The sequence below is a fragment of the Balaenoptera physalus genome (assembly GCF_965194825.1).
Source record: "Balaenoptera physalus genome assembly, chromosome: 11".
In the NCBI taxonomy this organism is placed as follows: Eukaryota; Metazoa; Chordata; class Mammalia; order Artiodactyla; family Balaenopteridae; genus Balaenoptera; species Balaenoptera physalus.
In genome coordinates this window covers 34,821,277-34,836,770 of record NC_138896.1, presented here as the reverse complement: position 1 = coordinate 34,836,770, position 15,494 = coordinate 34,821,277, and the positions used below count along the sequence as shown (strand labels likewise).

General features: G+C 50.6%; 1 protein-coding gene across 1 annotated transcript in view; it reads right to left on the bottom strand.

Annotated features, from left to right (window-relative positions):
• Window positions 1-15,494, bottom strand: part of LRFN2 (leucine rich repeat and fibronectin type III domain containing 2) — a 192,250-nt gene that overhangs the window by 121,398 nt on the left and 55,358 nt on the right. The window lies entirely within an intron of this gene.

The following is a 15,494-nucleotide window of genomic DNA, read 5'->3' as shown; positions in this document are numbered from 1 at the left end:
GGCCCCTGTCTCCCAGCTCAGCCCGGAGGAGAGCTGGCTTCTCTGTTTATAAAAATCAAGACTGATGCTTATCACAGCCATTGTTCAGCCTGTCAGTAGTGGCAGGGACTTATTAACTGCTGGGATGCAGCGGCGGGGCTCAGAGCAGGTGCCCCGGAGAAGCCAGGGAGCTGCGGCAATTATTTGTTGGCAAGCCCGAGTATTGTGTAACAACTGTGCATTGAAGTGATTAAGGCAGAACAGCTGGGGAAGTGCTTACCATATCCTGTCACTTAACAAATATTTCTGAGCATCTACTATGCGCAAGGCCCTGTGAATGGAGAACAGCACAGACCGTGATCCATGACTCCTGAAGCTGACATCCTGGAGGTGAGAGAGAGATCACACATGATAAACAAAACAGATGAGGTAATGGCACAGACTGTGCAAAGGTGCTAAGAGTCGAGGAGGGAAATCAAGTGGGGGAGGGGAATAGGTCACTCTGGGGGCAGGGGCTGTGGTTTTAAGAATGATCAGGGGGGCTTCCCTGGTGGCACAGTAGTTGAGAATCTGCCTGCCAATGCAGGGGACACGGGTTCGAGCCCTGGTCTGGGAAGATCCCACATGCCACGGAGCAACTAGGCCCATGAGCCACAATTACTGAGCCTGCGCGTCTGGAGCCTGTGCTCCGCAACAAGAGAGGCTGCGATAGTGAGACGCCCGCGCACCGCGATGAAGAGTGGCCCCCACTTGCCACAACTAGAGAAAGCCCGTGCACAGAAACGAAGACCCAACACAGCCATAAATAAATAAATAAATAAATAAATAAAATTAAAAAAAAAAAAGAATGATCAGGAAGGCCTCATTAGCTGGTGACAAGATCAAGGAAAACTTCCCCAAAGTGATAGCTGGGCTGAGTCTTGAGACATGAACAGTAGCTCACCGAGCAGAAGGGGGTTAGAGGGAAGACCCTCCCAACAGAGGGAGCACTATGTGCAAAGGTGTGGGAGTCTGCAAGCTCAGAGCCACCCTGAGGAGCTACCAGGAGTAGAGGGCCCGGCCAGAGAGGAGATGGGAGAGGTAAACAGTGGCCAGGTCATGAGGGTCCAGGATACCAGGCTAAGATAGTCTGAGCATCGCCCAACAGGCTTGGGGAAACTTGAGGATCTGAAGCTGAGAAGCGAAGCAGTCCTGTGTCCTGTTTTTAACAGGATTTGATGAGAATGGGGTATGAAAAAGCTCTGGAAAAACGCCAAATGACATTCCCAAAGAACGTTCCATAGGGCACTCACACAAGTCCTAAGAACTCTACATGAAAGAAAGGGTTTCATGACCCATAGTGTTTTGGCAAAAACAAACAAACAAAATACATATAAACATTTATATTTATATATACCACATTCCTTTTTTGGAAAATCACAAGGCTGATTTGGATTGTAAAGGATCGGAGAAGGTCTGCAGTAAATAAACTTTCAACCTTGTCAATTCCAGCATTTTCAAACTGACTTGACCACACAAGTCTTTTTCATCTGTCTCTCCCCACACCATCATAATACCTATGAACCTCCTGGAGAAATAGCAGACTGGGGCAAACGCTACCAAACAGTTCCCATTTCTCAGAGAGTGTGTGTTTCCTCATGGAGCCCGCCCCCATCCTGCCGCTGGCTGAAGGTCCCATTTCTAGAACTCGTCAATGGCAGCCCCACCCTGGTGGCCATCTGGGCAGCCTCCAGCCTGCTCGCCTGCAGCAGATGAACGCAGCAGTCATGGTCACTCCCTACAGAGATAGCATAATCCAAAACAGCAGATAATCCAAAAGCCATTTATTCTCGGTATGCTTAAGTGAGTTTATTTTTACTTCAGCCTTACCTTCCTAATTTGGCCTCCCTCAGACACATGCTAAAACGAGCTTGCTTTTTTGGAACACACACTGTGTGAAGGGGGGGAAGGGGACCCAGGGAGATGCTTGGGGAAGCCACTGGGGAATTTCATACACACTGAGCTAGTATCTCCTTCCTCACCTGCCTGTTGAAAAGACCTCCAGATTGGAAACCGTGTGCTGATCTGGTCCCTGCAAACACCAGCTCCAGAAAAAAAAAAAAGAAAAAAAAAAAGCAGAACATGTGGTTCAATGAGATTTGTTGCAAAAAGCACTAGTTAAGGGTGGTGGGGCGGGGGTGCGGGTCTCACTCAATGAGATCCAAAGCTCCGTGCTGCAGACATCACGCTGCCCTGACCTTGCCCCTTCCACGACAGTGCCCAACTGCATCTTTCTCCCTGAGGGCTTCTCTTGTACCAAAGCCACTTAGCCTGCCCACATGGTAAGCCCAGAGTGCCAGGGAATTAACACTCTCCATCCCCAATGCAAGAGGTCCTCAACCAATGCCTGCTGGAGTAGGGTATAAATACCCCAACTCACTCACCACCCAGCTGGTGCAATTCTGAGGCTTATGTCTTTGCTGGATTCCTGGATTCCCCAGCAGGATTAAGCTGCAGTTGGCACCAGGGGTGACTTAAAAACCCTACCCTTCTTGGCTGCATTCCCTACCCTGTCTCGCCATCCTCCACCCTCACCACCCATCAGTGTTTCCTGAGCCAACCTCCTGAATAAACTGCTTACACTCAGATCCTTGTCTCAGGGTCTGCTTCTGGGGAACGCAAACTAAGAAACCCAGCTCTTCCTGGCTGGGGGAGCTGGACACAGCCTGGTGTGAGTCTGGTTTTCCCAAGCATTGGAGGAGATGCATGGCCTTGCTCCATCCACTTCTTCTGAGGGTTCTGGAGGTCCCCACAGATGCTGTATAATCCTGAGCCCTTGTCAGTATTTGCACCAAAATCATTTATACCAAGTCAGGCCTGGAAGGGTCACCAAACAGGGACCAAAATATTCACAGAGAAACAGGAACAAGGATGCTTGGTGAACTAAAGGATGTGGCTTTCTTCCATCTGGAGGCACAGGGGAAGCTCGGCACACACGCCGCCGTGGGGCAGCGAGAAGGGGTCACATGATTTAATGTGTGGGAATCACTGGTCGATGTCACTTGTTTTCCTAATTAGGAAATTACCCACTAAAGGGTTTCTTCCCCAGCATCTGCCTACCATCTTGCTGATACGTGCCGGTCCAGGCCTCCCTGACCTCTCCCACCCACAGCTGTCTCTCACACACCCTCCATGCTGGTCGTAGGCTGTTCCCACTCAAATCTCCAGGTTCCTGGAAGATTAAGGGGTGGCCAGGAAAGGAACAGTCACTCCTGAGCGGCCAGGGATGGGTGAGACCCCATTCTGAGCCTTGGGAAGACACCTCTATCCCTCTGGGTCTCGTCATTGAGGAAAGGGCAGGGAAAGGGCCCTTTCGTGCTCTTCTGTGATGGGCTCTTCACTCCTTCCTCAACTATTTGTTATTTGCAGCCGCTGTGCACCAGGCCTTATTCTGGGCGCTCGGGGTGTATGCTGTGAATAAGCCAGAAAGAAGTGCCTGCTTGCACAGGGCTTATATTCTAGCTCTAGAAATCATCACTTGCTGGGAAGGACAGCCCTGCCTGTGACAAAAGGACTTGGTCACCCAGGTGTTCTGATAAGAGAACTGGCCCCACTCCTCTCGTCCCCCTCCCTCCAGACCCCCAGACTACCGAGTGCCCAAAGCCCCAGCCGAAACCTATTCAATTGAATTGACAGGTGGTCTCCAAGACCTCAGTAGCAGGTAGAAGGACCATGTTATCCTCACCTTGTGATGTAAGGGGAATGAAGGTTTGGTTCTGAGGTAGAGGACCCAGGTCCTTCAAGACTCAGAAATCTCAGGATGGGGAGGCCAATGCCTCCTAAAGTACCCACCTTCCCACTGACCCCAATCTCAGATTCTTAAGCCAAAACTCACACTGTCCCAAATCTCAGATTCTTAAGCCAAAACTCACACTGTCCCATTTGAGTTTCAGTCGAGGCAGGGTGTCAGGCCCTGCTCTCTGCTACAGACCCTGGACAAGGGCAGAGAAAGTTCTTAAACTCCCTTGGGCTTCCCTGGTGGCGCAGTGTGAGAGTCTGCCTGCTAATGCAGGGGACACGGGTTCGAGCCCTGGTCTGGGAAGAGCCCACATGCCGCGGAGCAACTAGGCCCGTGAGCCACAACTACTGAGCCTGCGCGTCTGGAGCCTGTGCTCTGCAACAGGAGAGGCCGTGATGGTGAGAGGCCCACGCACCGCGATGAAGAGTGGCCCCCACTCACCACAACGAGAAAGCCCTCGCACAGAAATGAAGACCCAACACAGCCATAAATAAATAAATAAATAAATAAATTTAAAAAAAAAAACAAAAAACTCCCTTCTACCCGAAGAGCCAGCTCTCCACGTGGATCTCCCTGCTCATCTTGGGCACCATTATCCCAACCAGGATCCCCTGCCAAGGATGCCTCCCCACCACCTGTGCAGGTGCACTTGCAAGAAGGAGGCTCATTTCAATACCACTCTGTGCAAAGCCTAATTAGGGGGTCAGTAAGCGACTTCCCCTCGCACACACACATCAAGCAACAGTACACACACAATGGCACAGTGCCACAGGGCTGGGGAGAATGGTTTATGGGATTAGCTGTACTTGGGGATTCTCTCTGCTCCATTAGTGCATACAATTGTGTGATAACAACAGAAATTGCCTAGCTCAATCAAGTGCCAAGAGGAGAGCAAGGGTGGATCAGGCTGGTCTTTCCCCCACCTCCCACCCACTTCGTGTCAACTCATCTCCCAGCTGACCCCTTTCCAAGTAGAAGTGGGTGGTGAAATACAAAGAGCCCTGCTTGGGCATCAGGCAACCTGGTTTCTAGTCCCGATCCTGTCTTCACTGTGTGACTTGGGTTAATGCCTCACCCTCTCTGGGCCTCGGTTTCTTCATCAGTCAAATGACAGAACTGGACTAGATGGCAACAGGAACAATTGTGAACAGTTAGTGTGTGCTATGAACTCAGTCTTGTGCTAAGCATTTTCATGTAGTACCTTATTTGATCCTGTGCTGATTTTAGTTTGTTCCCTGCTCTCTCTTCAGTGCCTGGCACATAGTTGATGACCAATAAATATTTGTTTATTTGATGAATTCTTCCAATACCTCTATGAAGCAAGTGTTATTATAATCCCACTTTCCAGAGGGAGAAACTGATGCCCAGCAAATTAAATAACTTGCCAAGCTCACTTTCCTATTCTTCTGGCCTCCCTAGGTGATCTACTGAGTGCAGATGTCAAATGGGGGCAGATACCTGGCCCAATACAACCTGAGCCCACTCTACGGTAAGCACTTAGTAAATGCTCATTGAAAGGCAGTGGGCAACATTTTCTAATGTCTTTCACTGACGACCCCACAGTACTTAGAACAGTGTCTGACACACAGTAGGTGCTCAATAAATATGCACTGAGTAAATGAATGAATGAATTCTTTTAATTCTCATAACAACCCATGAAAAATAAGGAAACTGAGGTTCAGACAGGTGAAATGACTTGTCTATGCTGATAAGAGGGGGGACAGAGATTCAAACACTGATGGGGCCCCAAATCTGCCCACCCAATCCCCCGTACTCATGTTCTTTGCTATAAGACTTTGAAGTGCTTCTCACAAAGGGGTAAGTATATTGCCCCACTCTTGACTTTAATATGGCTATTCAACTTGCTTTGGCCAGTAGAACAGGGTGGCGTGATACTGTTTCAGTTCCAAGCCTAGGCTTCAAGAGGGTTTACAGTTCCTCTTGCCTTCTTGCACTTCTGCCACTGCCATGCTGAGAATATGCCTGAGCTAGGTGCTGGTCCCAGGAAAAGGATGAGAGACATGGGAGCAGAGCTACTCCAGCCCAGCTTAACATTGCTGCTTTTAGCCACTGGCTTTGAGTGTGGCTTGTTACTCAGCAACAGCTGACAGATACAACAGGTCTGCTTTCATTTCTTGTAGGAAAAGGGATACATAAAAGGTGTCCTAATAACACACAGGAGATGCAGGTAAGTCTAGGGCAGGTAGAAAAGGCTTCCTGGAGAAGGAGACATTTGAACTGGGGCTAGATGATGAGTAAGGTCTATCAGTCATTCACAAATACTAATCGAGCACATACTGTGTGCCAAGCACTGTTCTAGGCACTGAAATTTTTCAGATGAGAAGAGATAGGGAAGGGCATTCCAGGCAGAGGGAACAGCATACACAAAAGTATGGAGGTCCTGGGAACAGACTGGCATGTCTGGAGTATAAAGGGCGTGTGGGACAGAGTAGGAGATGAGGCTGCAAAGGCAGGAGGGCCAGGTGGAGGAGTTGGGTCTTATGCTGAGGTGATGGAGACCCCTTAAAGGATTTTAAGTAGTGTGGCAATGAGACCGCCTGTGTTTTTAGAAAGAACCTTCTGGTAGCCATGAGGAGAACTGCTTAGCAGGAAACAGGAAGGCCAGCCAAGAGGAGACACTGCAGCAGTTGTGACTTAGAGCAGTGATGGAGGGGGTGGAGCGGGGAGTACGGAGGGACAACAGGCAGATTTTGAAAATGGACTAAAGAGGGAAGGGCAAGGGGGAGGTGTCAAGGATGATGCCCTGATCTCCAGCTTGGGCAACTGGGTTGGGAGGTTGTGGGAAAATGGGAGGAGGGTCAGTTCCGAGGGTGGGGGGAAGAAGAGACAGCTGGGGTATGCTTGCATTGCAGGAGGGACCCCTTCCTTGTGCCTTGGATCCTACCCCATCACCCGGCCGTCTGTCTGACCCACCAAGAGGCGGCTTGGCCTTCGCCCCCCCACCAAGAAGGTCTCTCTAATGGCCACGCTGTCCATGCACTGCAACGACAGGCAGCTGGCTCTGTGCTGACACAGCAGTGCCCACCAGGAGAGCGGCCTCGGAGGCGGGGGAGCAGCAGGGGGAGGGAGGGGCAGGCAGCCACCACACCTGAGCCCGGCCCCCTCTGCCGGCAGCCAGCACGGAAACAACAGAGACCGGGAGGGAGAAGCAATTAGAAAGGCAGTGAGGAGCGGAGGGAGGTGGGGACAGACAGAGAGTGAGGCCTTCAAAGATGTGGAGCGGCTGTCGCCCCAGCTGTCCAGCTGGGGAGAGACAGAACTTGAGTCAGGGCGGACCTCGGAGCCAGAGGGAAAGGAGTAGGCAGGAAAGTGCGTGGGGGGATGTGGAGTAGAGGGGAGAAGAGAGGAAGGAGGGGAGAAGTAGACTGATGAGAAGGGCTGGGATTCTCACCTCTACTCTGTCAGCAGCTGAGATCTTGGTGCACCCTGAGAGGATGGGGGTGGGTGGGAGATGCTTAGAAGGGCCTGGACGGCGGACACCAATAAGACACCCTTCTTAGGGGGCGTCAGGGCTCCCAACCAGGATCTCGGAGCCCAAAGCACCTGCGATCAGAGGCAGGGACACCAGAAGGAGGGGGCTTCTCTGACAATTTGAAATAAAATGGGCACAGCGTTCTAATACTAACAGCCTGTTATTAAAATCAAGTGCTATTTTACAAATTGCATTTGCCAGGGAATGGCTAATTACAGGCAAGGCACATTTCTGTGTGTTGGTGTCGATTAATCCTGAACGGTTTAAGCAGTCGAATTTTATACATATAATTATCACTCGAGATTTGCAAAACAGCAACAAGATGCTCTGGGGCTCTGCCCTTGAGGGACGTGGAGGCTGAGGGATGTCTTGGCAGGGAGGGCCGGGGGAGGGAGGTGCTGGACAGGGAAGTTCTGCTGTGCTGAATCACAGGCGGGCACCTCTTCCTATCAATCTCTTACTTCCCCCGGATGGAAAGGAAAAAAGCCACTGATGAAGAGGGGAGGGGCCTCCTGGGCTGGGGAAGCTGGAAACAGCTTCCAGAAGGGCTGCTAGCAAAGTTCCACCCCTTCCCAAGCGTGGTCCCTTCGTGAGACTGAACTCGCTGTGGGGTTTGAGACAAGGCGTATTCCATTGTCCCACAGCCCAGGTTTTTTCATGTGTGAAATGGGCAGGCTGGGGAGAGTGTCAGGGATGGAGGCCACACCCCCAAGACCGTGAAGAAGGGAGGGAGTTTTTATGGGGCTCTACCGTGCTCCTCAGCCAATCCCGCAGCCTCCAGGAGCAGATGGGGCCTCATGGCAGAGCGAGATGTAGTGGGTGGTGGGTGCTGCCAGCTGCAAGGCATGCTGGGAGACCCTGGGGGGAGGGTGCGGCAGGGAGCTGGGGCAGCCCACCCTGGTGCAGGGAGACACGTGGAAAAACTCACTGGCAACCGCGGCCCAACTGCCCACTCTGGGAGGAGGGGTGCGCCCAGGTACAAGTCAGGCTGGGTCTAGAGGGTGCCCAGGGAGGTGGAGTCACGGGGGCGTGGGGGCCACAACCAAGAGAATGTGGCGCTCAGAGAGGGTGCAGAGCCAGAGGGCTGACAGTCCAGCCTGTTTTGCTGGAAGATAAGGCCAAGAGCCCAGCCCACCACCTGAGGCACCTGAAACCTTGCCCCGAATCTCACGGGAAGCTGAGAAGGGATGTGTGGGGAGCGAGGAGGTGAAACAGGGAGGTCCCGGCTGCAAGTGTCCCTAAGAAGACAACCACCCTCCCCGCCTCCCCTGCTCACCAGCTAAAGCTACAGGCGACCCACTTCACTGCTGGTATTGGAGTGAAACCCAAGCAAACGGGGCCGGCAAGGGGACTATGTGAAGGTCATTGTCTACCTGCATGGGAATTCCTGGGCCCCTGTCCTTCACTACTTCAGAGCTCCTGAGGGCGAGCCCCAGGAGTCCTGTGAGCACTGCAGCTTGAAAACCACTGGCTTAGAAAGGCAGCAGCGTCCACATGGGAACCCAGAGTGTTTAAAGGAAAAAGAGAGAGTAGCGGACCAAAGCATCTGATGCTTTATCTGCCTCCTGCCTCCTGTTTGCTTCGCTATGCTTTGTGTGATGGGCTGGGAGCTGGAGCTGAGTGTCAGGGTGGGTGTCCCATCGGATGCGTGCAAGGGGAAAGTGGGCACAGGACTGGCTAACGAAGCTACTGTCAGAGTGACACTGGAGAGACCAAGCGCGTCAAGGTGCACAAGGACCTGGCAAATCTCCACAGGTGTGAGTTTTTACACACCTGTTACCACTTTCGTCACAGTGGCCCTTATGGCTTCAGAGAGGCTCAAGGGACCTTTTGAAGGCCAGAGTGACAAGTGTGATAATACCTGTGCAAATGCCCAGCACACAGTAGGTGCTCAATAAATGCTCAGTGTTGGTGAGTTTGAACCCCTCCTCATCCTCCCTCTGAATGCCCACCGAGGACTCTGACCTCCAGTTCTGCCCCTTCAGACAGCTGCTTGATGGCCTCATCCCTGAACTCACCGAGAGCGGGTTTCACAAGGGCTCAGCCTGCGCCCTGACCAGAGGCCTCAGCCCTACTGCTCTAAGCAGAGAAGCATAATCACAGAGTCATTAAACCAGAGCACTGCCCCACTCCCCTTGCTTTTAGCGCTGAAGCGGCTTCAGGTGCTTGATTACCAAAAATCTTTGAAAGTTGGCACGACAAGACTTTCTTTTACCAGAGACACTGTGAATAATAGTTCAGTCCACTGTGCGCCTACTGTGTGCCAGCCCGGGACCAGGTGCTGAGAGCTAAGCTCTTTGTCAGCCCCGTTTCCCAGGGAGCAGAGGAAGCTTGCTGAGAGGCCAAGTAGGACACCCAGGGCCCCGGGCAGTCACGTGACTGCCCCCAGTAGGGCAGGGAGGGAAAACCTGTGGCCTTGTCTGAGCTCCGGTACTTCCTGTCTCTAGTACAGCATGGAAAGGTGAGTTGCCTGGCCCCAGGTCACAGAGCTGGTTAGACACAAACTGGGGCTCAAAAAGGGTCTTCCTACTGTTATTGTAGGATGAAGGAGATGAAGAGGATGAAGCAGGAAGAGGCGCTGGGAAGGCCAGCCCAGGCTTTGTGTCACTTCCCACAGTTCCGAATAAACACACATTGTTTTACTGACAATCATGAGCAATAAATAGGGGTATAGGAAACCTGGGGATGATGTCCCCTCTGCCTGTTTTCTGAGCACAAAGAGAAAGAAAATTTAAAAAAAATATCCTCCCAACATTGATACCCTAACCTGCCAAAAACACATGCAGATTTCAAAGCAAAGAAAAATTCCACTGGGGTCAACTCAGCTATCCCCCTGTCCATAGCAGGACAGATCGGCTAGATACCTGCTCTGGTCCTGGTAACTCATATCATGGGTCAGCCACCTCCCTCTGCCCTGAATCACACCTCCAAACCCTACCACATGTGCACACACCTGCAGCCCTCTTCTCTCTTAGATTGTGAAGTAGCTGAAGCTTGGCCTCTGGTATTCCCCCCTTTGGCACCTTTTCCATCCTTCCTGGGGCCTGGCTTAGCCAGGCAGGGGACCAAGGCTCTCCTGCTCACCGTCTCCCCACAACCCAGCCAGCCTTTAGACTGTCTTTTCTTATGAAATGAAAACGCTTTCTGTCTTTAAAGGAGTTTGGGGAGTCAGAGGGATGGTGGAGGAGATATTCCCAGGGGTGAGGGGCCTCCAGGCATCCTGAAATGAGGCTATGATATAGGCTTCTGAACAAGTTCATCCCGATAGTAGCAGCTCCAGCCCATCCTCATCCTGAACCCCGACTCGTAAGCCCTGCTCCGGGAGACGGAGTCAGGGGCCAATGGTTCCAGAAGCTCCAGACCCTGTTCCTTTCTTTCCTATTAGAAAGAACCACTGTGGCATCAGAGATAAAGTACTGTACTTGTGGTAGGGAGAACTGGCTTCTAGCCTTGCACTGTACCCACCTGGCTGTGTGACCTTAGGCAAGTCACTTCCCCTCTCTGGACTTCAGTTCATTATCTATAAAACACAGCGCTGGTGTAGATGGACTTCAGGATGTCCTCCAGTTCTGGCCACTGGACTCTGTGACTAGGCAAATGGCCCCGGCTCAGATCCACTGACCCCAGTGGGGCCATGCTGGTGACTGGGGACGGGAAGCTGAAGATAGAAGCAGTCCCCAGGCCACGGGTCCCACCCTGTCTGGCACTGTGCTTCTTTTCCAGACTCAGAAATCACCAGAGCGTAGGGGCGGCCCTGCTTCAGGCTGGCTCCACAAGGCAAATTACAGCCTCTCAAGGGTGCCTATGACGACTAAATGGTTTGCTTTCCGTATGTAAATGAAGCCACCAATTTACATTCATTTGCACCTGATGGGTGTCTGAAATGGATGGATTTGATTTGTGCCTGATCTGTAAGTGTCTAATTTATTAATCAATAAAACGTCATGTACAGGCACAAGGATCCCCAGTTCCAGCCGGCCTCCATATATATGTAAATAATGCAATCTCTCAATCTACTTGTTATGTAAATGTTAATATAAAACTGACAGAAATACACATCTGCAGAAATTTATGAACAGAGGGAACTGAGATTTACACCGGCTCCTGCTCACCCTCTGCCCCTTGGCTCTTTCTTCCTCTTGCCACACCTGCCTCTCACTTTTCCCTTATGCCAGTTGACCCATCTCATCTCCTCCAGGAAGCCCACCTGCTCCTCTAGCCTTCGGACACTGCCAGGCCTCCAGCCAGAGGCCCTTGCTGTTACTTCCTGCACAATCTTGCCTTCCTCTCGCCCCGGAACTTTGCCCGCAAGACCACACCTTACACAGTCTCCCCACCCACGCATTTCTCCCCTCTCCATCTCTGTGTGTTGAAATTTACGCCCTCCAAGGACCAGCTAAAAGTCACCATCTTTAGCCAGCGTGGACACTGAGTACGCAGGCACGGCCCCATTCTGGGAAGAGGGAGGGATCAAAGGTCCCAGCCCTCAATACGCTCCTGATTTAATAACAGCAATGTTTCCATCCTCTGTGTGCCAGGCGCTGCTCTGAGCACGGCTTGCGGGGCATCCTCTGCGGTGAGGGCCTGCTGTTGTCCTGCTGTGCAGATGCTGAAAACGATGCTTCTTCAGAGAGGTTACCTACTAGACAGGTGCAGACAGGCAGGGCCAGGGTTTGACGACAGGCAGCGCCAACAAGAGTTAGTCTCAAAACCATAATATGGCCTTTTCCCAGTGAGCAGAAAAGGTCATTCCAAGCCATGGAAGCCAAATTAAACCCCTTTTATAATATTCCTCAAAGGGGCCACAAAACAAACCTTAGCAAAGCCAGAAAATGATAGCTTTCTCCAGCCTGTCCCGTCAGGAAAGCATCATGCCTGGATTGCATGACCGCCCGTCTTTTTTTTTTTTTTTTATTGAATTTTATTTTATTTTATTTTTTTATACAGCAGGTTCTTATTAGTTATCTATTTTATACATATTAGTGTATATATGTCAATCCCAATCTCCCAATTCATCCCACCCCCCTCGTTGGTGTCCATGCATTTGTTCTCTACATCTGTGCCTCTATTTCTGCCTTGCAAACCAGTTCATCTGTACCATTTTTCTAGAATATCGTATATTAACGCATATACGTGGACCGCCCATCTTTAGCACATCAGTTCTTCACGTTAGCTAGATGTTCTCTCTCCATTTATTTTTCTCCATGTCTGATCTCTCCTGTCCATTGTGAAGGCAAAGTCAGCTCTTCCCATGCCATCGGCAGCCCCCAGAGAACCCAGTACTCAGAAGATGAATGTGTGGAGCCATCAGATGTGCCAGAAGATCCCTCCCCACTCACCCTTCTCCTGCCCCTCTGCTCCCTGTACATTCACCGCCTCCTCAATCCCAAGCTTCAAGAACCACTCTCAGCCGATGCTTTATAGATGAAATCTATACAATTTGGTAGAGAGGGACAAGAAAGAGATGAACGTCCATTGATGTTTATTCTACACTGGGGGCTCGGCAGATAGAGACCGGGAGGTGAAGCAGTGTTCACAGCATCACATACCCAGGAGAAGGCACAGCCAGGTTCAAAGCCAGGTCTGTCTAGTGCCAGGTCCATCCTTAGGCAGGGTCGGTAAAGGCCTAAGCTGGATGACCTGAAAAGGGCTGAGAAGGACACCACCATATATCTTCCCTGTCCATCATCCTCCCTGCCTTATATCCTGCCATTAAAGATTCAGGGTTCCTCTCCCACAGGAATCATCTTTGAGAGCCTACAGATCCCCACAGCAGTAACCAAAGGCAAGAATCCAGCCCGAGTGGTCTGCAGATCTACCAGATCCCGTTTCCTTCAACGTCAGCATTAAGTGATGTGTTCCCGGCGAGGAGGGGCTGCAGGGAGGTAGGGCGAGCAGGGTTTTGATGATACCCATTACATCTCCATCAAGAGGAAAAACCAAACGTTTTGTATTAAGAGGTGCCACTGAGGGCGGAAACTGGATTTGCAAGTGGAAGTTCATTAGTGGCTGTACGACCAATGGTGACTAAGGGAAGTGGCCCTGAATGCAGGACCAGTTATAGTTTGCCTGCAGTGCTTCTAGAAATTCTTCTGGAAGATGGGTATTTCACTCGCCCTTAAAAGTGGGATGGAAATTGACCTTCTCTGCACTGGAGAGCAGTTCTCCAGAAGCTTTCTAAAGGAAGAGTCTAGAGCCACAGTCAGGTTAAGCCTCCTCTTCTGGTCTCCTCTCCAACAAGGCAATGTTCCAGGACAGCCAAAAGCATGAAGATGAAAGAACGGAAAGGGGCAAGAAGGAGACTAATATCCACTGATATTTATTCTGCAACCAGAGGCTTGCAGATTTTATTTTATTCAATTGGGCCCATCATATATTATACACACGGAGATAGTGGGGCTCAGAGAAGTTAAGAGATTCATCTAAAGCTACACAGCTAGCAACTGGCAGAGCCAGAACTGGAAAGCAGGTCTGTCTAACCACAAGGCCTTGACTCTTTCCAGTGCCGAGACTCAGGTTACAGAAGGAAAAGGCCTGAGCCACTACAGATGATATGTCAATCTGAAAGAAGATTAAAGCCAGACTCCAGATCATTTAGAAAGAGAATGGATATATGCCTGGCTAGAGATATAGTGAGTATGTAAGTGATTAAGGAGAAAGGTACCATATTGAACTTGAGAAGAGTTTGAAAATGATATAATGTAAATTATTCTACCCATTCATGGTTGCTTAATAATGCTGTTTTTAAATTAATTAAAACAAATACATGCATTTGAAACTACATGGTTATAGCCTAGATTTGGGGCCAAGTTCAGTTTGTAGTTTGGGTCATATAAAGGAGATGGAGGAACCTCCTTCCACCAGACATGATAATAATTGTAACTCTAATAGCTACAATATGAAGTTACTAACTGCAAGTGCTTTAAACACACAAAATCATATAATCCTATGAAGTGGCTGTTGTTATTCTGAATAATAGAGGAGAATATGGAGTCTCAGAGAGGTTAAGAAACTTGCCTAAGGTCACACAGCTGGTTAGGGCCAGAGCTGGGATTCAAACCCAGTTTTCTCTGGTGCCAGAGCTCAAATAGCCCCTATAGCATATCCTAGTTGTTTTTTTTAAAGGGGTATCTTAAAGGAAACCTTTAATTTTCTATGGCCAACCTGCGAACCCATCTTCCCCCTGGCAGCTTGCTGAGGTGGGGCTGCACAGCTGTGCCAGGGAGACAAGGCTGAAGGCAGGAATTCCTAGATGTGCAGGCACTCCAGGTACCCTTGTGGGTACATGAGCCCAACAGAGGAACCCAGTGGGAAGGCACACCTTTCCCAGCTCTTAAAGACAGACCTGTTCTTTAACATGAGGAGGCTGACCTAGCTGACCCTAAAGCCCTCTAGCGCTCAGATGTTGGGAGCCCATACTTCTGTCTTCCATACTTTTCTCTGGGATCCCCTCTGTGGGGGAAATAGATGCCTCCTGCCTGCCCTGCTGCTGCTTTACTGGGGGTTCCAAGGTGGAACCCCATCAAAGCCAGGAGGCATGGCTCATTCCAGAGGCTGGGGGCCCTGGGCTCAGGCTAATACACCTTCCTTCACTCTTCCAAGGGGCAGTCTTCTGGGCTATCTGATCCTCACCCCAGGTCCCCTCGGATTCTCTAAGGAAGCCTCCTAGAATGGTCCCTCCAACTAGTCACACCGGCACCCCTATTCCCACCGCCACAGGACATCAACTGGGCTCAGTTCGTTTGCATGTCTGGGGAAGTCAGTGCATGGGCAGCTCCTGCTCCTCCAGCAGGCAGGGACCTCCCCACGGACACACATCTTCTAATTTGTCTTGACTCTCCCTATCTCCTTCTTTTTTTCCCAGGCCTCAAGGATGTTCTCAGGATGGAAAATAAAAGATGCTTGAGGTCATGGCCCCTTTTGTCTTTTTTAGAAAAAAAAAAGTGTAAATTTGGTGAGGAAATTATTTGAGGTGTTCTAAAGGGGAGCAGGAAAATCAGAGCAGCTCTGAAGGTGCTGAGAAGAGATGGGAGGTCAGCCAGCACTTCAAAGGACCCCAGGACCTTTGCACAACCCTGGGCTGAGTAGGAATGAGAAGTCCCGATCATGATAGAAACTGAAATTCCACATCAATAGAAGGTGTGAGGTGAGGACTCAGGGTCAGTTTTATGGCACTGGAAATAAAATCAAGAAAGTGTGATATTTAGTGGTCACCTAAATTTGTAGACCCAGCTGCCTACCCTA